Here is a 6,286-nt window from a genome sequence, read left to right as displayed (position 1 = left end):
GCTCCAGCAGACTCTTTGGTAACGGGCCCGTTCCCATTGTTGATTCAGACTGTCTCGTGTTGGGAGAAAACCCACATTCATAGATCTTTTTTTCCTCTGTCAGAACTTGAATTACTTTTCATTGAATGTGTCTGCAGCCCATAACAGCCATAAAGGCCATCTGTGCCTGGGTGTTTGGCAGAGGGCAGCAGATGCTGACCAGAGCCTCCTCTGCTCTTCATCGTTCAGTTTCACAAGTGTTAGTGATACCTGGGCAAAACCAAAGAAAATAAAACAAAAAAGCCTCCCTAACACTAACGCTGAATTTCTGCTTTGAGTCATGTCTCACAAACTTTGCACAAGTACATATGATAAGGCAAGATGAAAGCCCCTGGAAATCAGGCGTCACCTCTGTTCCCTCCAAGTTACGATGGAGCAACCAGGTACTCCTATTCCTGGCTGCCAGTCAGAGATGTTGGAAAGAGATGTGCTGTGTTGGACATTGGTAAGCAAATGCAGCATTGCCTATTCAGCTGTTAGCGATGTTGTCAAAGTCACTTGGCACCATCCTTTTAACACAGACAACAGAAATGCCAAAAAGAATTATAAACTTTGTGGCAGATCTCTCAAGAGGTACAAAGGAAAAATATGATACTACTGAGCAGACACTGAAGGGCAATATTATTCGCAGTTACATGTAGACTATATATATTATGTTTGAAATAGATACAGCTAGTGAAACCAGCTAGAAGAAACATCACTTGCATTGCTGCTACGTTTTAAAGCAGTTTACACAGCATAGAGTGACAAACACCAGTGCACATCGGAATAGCTACCTCTGAAAAAGGCTTAAAAAGAAATTGTCAAATACGAAACTATTTATAATACTAATCTTATTGCTGTCAGCAAAAAAACGTCCTTTGGTTTCAAAGTGAGAAGCTAAGCCCTTTCTTACCCGTACAATATTAACTGAGATTAATGAAACTGAATGAATTGTAACAAGCAATTTATGTATTTGGGGGGAATTTTTCGCATTCAGCAAGTCTCACAGCACAGCTGGGCCAATAGAGTTCTCAATTATCTTTTTTTATGCGAGCTGCTTTGTTTCACAATCTCACACATCAGCAGAATTCTGCAATGTACAGATGGCATATACCAGAGAACAAGAGCAAACTTGAGGAAATTTGTTTGGATGTTTTCAAATAAATCATGGGAGCATTTCTATTTGGTTTTTTTATTTGAAAAAAAAATTGTTTTTAAATGTCATTTTCAACTAAACTGAAAAAAACTAAAAAGAGCTGCTTACCAAAGCAGAAACTGAATAAAGCACTACTGATCCACAGGAAGCAAAACATGGGACTGCAATCCAAGGCAATCAATACTAATTTAATGTATTACTTTATATATTTATAACAAGGCTAATTAGGTTTCAATAAAGTGACCTTTTCTTATTCATAGTGGTATAACAGACCTTTTAGAGTTGGGATGAAATTCAGGGAAGTGGTGATTCAACAGTACAGTTATAGGTGACAAACAGACAGCTGTTTCAGGGATTAGTAAACAAATTAAAAATGTTTTCTGCTGCCACATTATTCCTGAATACATCACTCTCTGTTGAGGGTGATAAATCAAGAAGGCAGCAGGAGCTCAGGCCTGGACCTCCATTGCCCACCTGGGCTTGTTTTAGCTCTCTCACCAGGTTTTGACCTGCTCAGAGCAGCTCTCCCCACCAAGCCCCAAGGCACGCAGCACGTACTCTCAATTCCATGTAATCAGAAGATAACTTTGTGGGTTGAAACACTGCCCTTGCATTATTTCAAGCGGTTTCAGCTTAGAAACACAGAACAAAAGAGCTCAATGCAGAATCCTGTCGAGTCTTGGTAGGACTTGGTAGTATCTCTCAAGTACTAGTAGAGGCAGGCTTAAGTAGCAAGGCTGTTCTCTACTCAGTGTCTCCTAACTCTAGTCCTCGTCCAGTTAGCTGGACAGAAATCATAAATTTACAGAATGGCTTAGGTTAGAAGGGACCTTAAAACCATCCAGTTCCAACCCTTTGCTGTGTGCAGTGCCACCCACCAGCTCAGGCTGCCCAGGGCCCTCCAAACCGGCCTTGAGCGCCTTCAGGGATGGGGCATCCACAGCTCCTCTAGGCAACCTTGCCAGCACCTTACCACCCTCTGAGTAAAGAATTTCTCCATAACATGTAACCTACATCTTCCCTCTTTTAGTTTAAAGACATTTGCCCTTGTTCTATCACTATCACTCCTTCTAAAAAGTTGATGCCCTCCTGCTTATGAGCTCCCTTCAAGTACTGCAAGGCCACAGTGAGGTCTCTCCAGAGCCTTCTCTTCTCCAAGATGAACAAGCCCAGCTGCCCCAGCTTGTCCTCATAGGGAGAGATGTTCCACCCCTCAGATTGTCATGGCCCTGCTCTGGACCCACTCCAACAGCTCCGCAACCTTCTCGTACTTGGGCCCCCAGGTCCAGTTGCAGTACTCCAGATGGGGCCTCACAAGGGCAAAGCAGAGGGGGACAACCCCCTCCCTCTCCCTGCTGGCCACCCCTCTTTTGATGCAGCCCGGGGCACTGTTGGCCTTCTGGGCTGGAAGAACAACCTTACTATCCAAATTGTTTTTCCTCAGCAAAGATTTGGAGCTGTGATGAACAATCAATCATTAAATGAGAAGGACCTTATTTTCTTTAAGTTGCATTTGTGCACGTGATGTTGCACAGCAGAAAAACTTAGTGACACCAACATTGCACAATGCTGCAGGAAACCAGGAAACTGGTTAAACCCAGAAAGCAGATCATCTGGGAGATATTTATACAAAAAGGAAAGACAGTCTGCAAATGACTGGTAACTGTTTAGTGCCCAGAGAGCAAAATTATAATGGACAGGTTATGCCAGTTGCTAGACATTGGTTGCTCTGGATGTCAGCAGGTGGAGAATTTACACTGTGGCGCAGAGCAGGCAGGTGAACCTGTACCAGGCCAGCAGCAAAAATCTGCTCTACTCCATGCACTCATAGCCAGCATCTGGGGTGGACTGGTTTTAACTGTGTCCATGGAAAGTGGAGGTTCTAGGGTGCAATGCTTTTGTTGTTGTGGTGGTGGTAGTAATATTAAAGGAAAAAGAAAATAATTCCAGGCATTTCACTCAGTCCAATGACTATTAAATAGTAGGTTAAAATCTTTCAAACTGATGGGACATGATCTAAAGTCGTTCAGCACAAAGGAATATGTACACTTCCCAAATAATTACCTTCTGTGCAGGCTGTGGTTGTGTTTCAAGTGCTCCAAAATACATATCCTGTTGGGAAGGGGATGCTGTCTGTGAATCCACCCCTTACAGGGTAGGAGCCCCCCAGAATTGCCCATCAGGGCAATTACTCACACCTGGTAGTACAGTCTGGGGACTAGGGGAGCTCAGTACCTATAGAGTGAGGCAGCAGCTCCATCATGGCTATAAAGATAGGAGAGAACCTGAAACGTGAGCTCAGCTGCCAAAAAAGGATTCTGGCATCCTCTGCTAAATGGGCAACTGGGGATCTCTCACACGGTGAATGCATCGAGAACCAGAAGGTTTGAAAAATGAAAGGAATCTATCATTTTGTGGCTTGCAGCTTGTAAGGATCGGAAAGTAATTGGAGTCCGTGCTTGTCTTCTGTCACAGCCAAATGTAAACGGATTGGAGTTCGGCGATGTGCAGGCTGGGGAGAAGCAGCACCTCTCACAGGAGGGCAAAATGTTGCATGTGGTCATGTTTGTGAAGTTTCACTGGAGACTAATTTTGTAGTGGAAATGTACAAGCATGTGATAATGGTTTGGAGCCCTCTGAATCTGAGACATCAAACCAAGTTCAGTATGGACTGATCTGTGTGTCCAATCTGTCAGCTCCTAATTCCCCAACTACTTTTCTTTGTTCCCATGCAGCTCAGCCTTTGCATTAACGCCTCAAAAATCCTTTTGAGAAACATTGTTCTCATCTGCTGTCTGAAGACATAGTGAAGCCACTTGAAAGCAGGCAAAAGAGAGAGATGCTTTGATCTGACCTATAGCTGCTGCTGCTGCCAGGAAAAGAAGCCTTACGTCAGTGAGCAGGATGCTGACATCTGGAAGGAGCCAGAGAAAGGAAGAGGGATAGGCAGAAAAAGAAACACTCACTGGTTCAAGAGAGCTTGGGGAGGCTGGGGGGAGTCGTCCCCAGGTGCCAAAATATGCAGTTGTAAGCCCATGTATGAAAATCTACTTCTTCAGCAAGAATACAGTAGAAATACATGAATGATTACATACACACAAATACACAGAATTCCAAATAAAATATTTCCAAGTTAAATTTTTCTAACCTGGAATTTCAGCAAATAATCATTTTCTACCTACAGACCAAAATTACCTTTTGAAGATTATAAAGTGGGAATCATATTTACTCTTCTTAGCCAAGAAGACATCATCATCTTCTCAGTGTAACTCTCTTCATTAATTAATAAAGTCTACTTTTTGTTAACTGTGTCCCAACAAAGCAATTATTATAAATGAAGCAGACAAACTGACACATCTGGAGAAGGCTTAGTTGAGCAGGTGGTTTTGCTTTATCATCTGGGCTTTCACACACAGGCTGCCTTAAATGACCCTGCTCAAGCTTTCCAAACTGGGGCTGCTCAGTTATAAAATGCTAAATCAAACTGTACTAATAGCACTAGATTGAATTTCATGCTTCCTTTTAAATGCACACAGGAGACAGAAGGACCAAGCAAGATGTACAGATTAGGACCTCCATGCATTGCTACAGGCTTGGGAAAGTCTGGAAAGCTGCATGGAGGAAAAGCATCTGAGGCTGTTAGACAACAGCCAGATGAACATGAGCCTCCAGTGTGCCCAGGTGGCCAAGAAGGCCAATGGCATCCTGACTTGCATCAGAAATAGTGCAGCCAGCAGGAGCAGGGAGGTGATCACCCCTCTGTACTCAGAACTGGTGAGGCTGCACTTCAAGTACTGCGTTCAGTTTTGGGCTCCTCATTACAAGAAAGACATTGAGGCCCTGGAGCACGACCAGAGAAGGGCAACGAAGCTGTGAAGGATCTGGAGCACAAATCTCGTGAGGAACAGCTGCAGGAACTGGGATTGTTCAGTCTGGAGAAGAGGAGGCTCAGGGGAGACCTTATCATTCCCTACAGTGACCAGAAAGGAGGTTGTGGTGAGGCAGGAGTTGGCCTCTTCTCCCAAGTAATAATGATAGGACTAGAGGGAACAGCCTTAACTTGCGCTAGGGGAGGTTCAGGTGGGATATTAGGAAAAATTTCTTCTCAGAATGAGTGGTGATGCATTGGAACAGGCTGCCCAGGGAGGTGGTTGACTCTCCCATCCCTGGAGGCGTTCAAGAAACATGTAGCTGTGGTAACTGAGCGGGCAATACTAGTCCAACCATCCACCTACCACTAAATGATTTCAGTGGTCTTTTCCAACTTTTAATTCCACAATTTCATATTTGCTTATTATTTTGTGGAGGGCACAGCCAGAACAGTGCTTCTAATTACAATTCCAGGGTAGTCCCTGTAGCCCCTTGAGGAGTACTTTGTCACATCCTTCCCACCTGGTTCACAACATAGCTAGACAATTTGCATTCCAAGGATGCTTAGCTAAAAAAAATCATTTAGGTCCCAAAGTCATCACACAAGGGAAATTTAAAGCCCCATATTGCATTGCATTAGAAATTTCATGCACCTGCAGTATTACTAATCAGCACCAACGTGCTACGAGGAAGATTCTTGGAAAGTGACCTGTAGCTCTTGAAAATTTGTAAGAGGCCTGAATTCCTCAGCCAGTTCTGGTTTTGAACTGGTACTACATGGTGTGAAACCAAATTGAATCCATCATTTCCAGCTATATTTCCAACACCTGATCTTACCCTGCTTGAAAGTGGTAGACGCATGTGCCAAAGTTTGCAATCAGATCAAGAATCCATAAAAATTGGTGTAATTCTCAAAATAGTTGACTTGTGCTTCAGTTTTCTTAATGAGTTATACCGCACACCCAGCCTGCATATTCTGAAATATGAAGAAAACGATTGAAGCTGTATATGAACTGCAAGGGCACAGGAAAATAAAGAAACCACAAAGATGTGTTTTTTTCTTAGAAATATATTTTGTAAGAAAACAATATTAACATTAAAAAGAAATGTTTATTACACAGTATAAAATAATTGCTTGAATTCAAATCCATTAATTATAAAAAGAAGTCTGAGGATTTGTATGAAGCCTCATTGAGTCTTGTGCCTTCTGTGATTGATTCCTACTGCATCAAAGAATAG

This window comes from Numida meleagris, chromosome 1, assembly GCF_002078875.1.
Source record: "Numida meleagris isolate 19003 breed g44 Domestic line chromosome 1, NumMel1.0, whole genome shotgun sequence".
In the NCBI taxonomy this organism is placed as follows: domain Eukaryota; kingdom Metazoa; phylum Chordata; class Aves; order Galliformes; family Numididae; genus Numida; species Numida meleagris.
The sequence above is the reverse complement of the archived record's forward strand: the minus strand, read 5'-3'. Positions refer to the sequence as shown.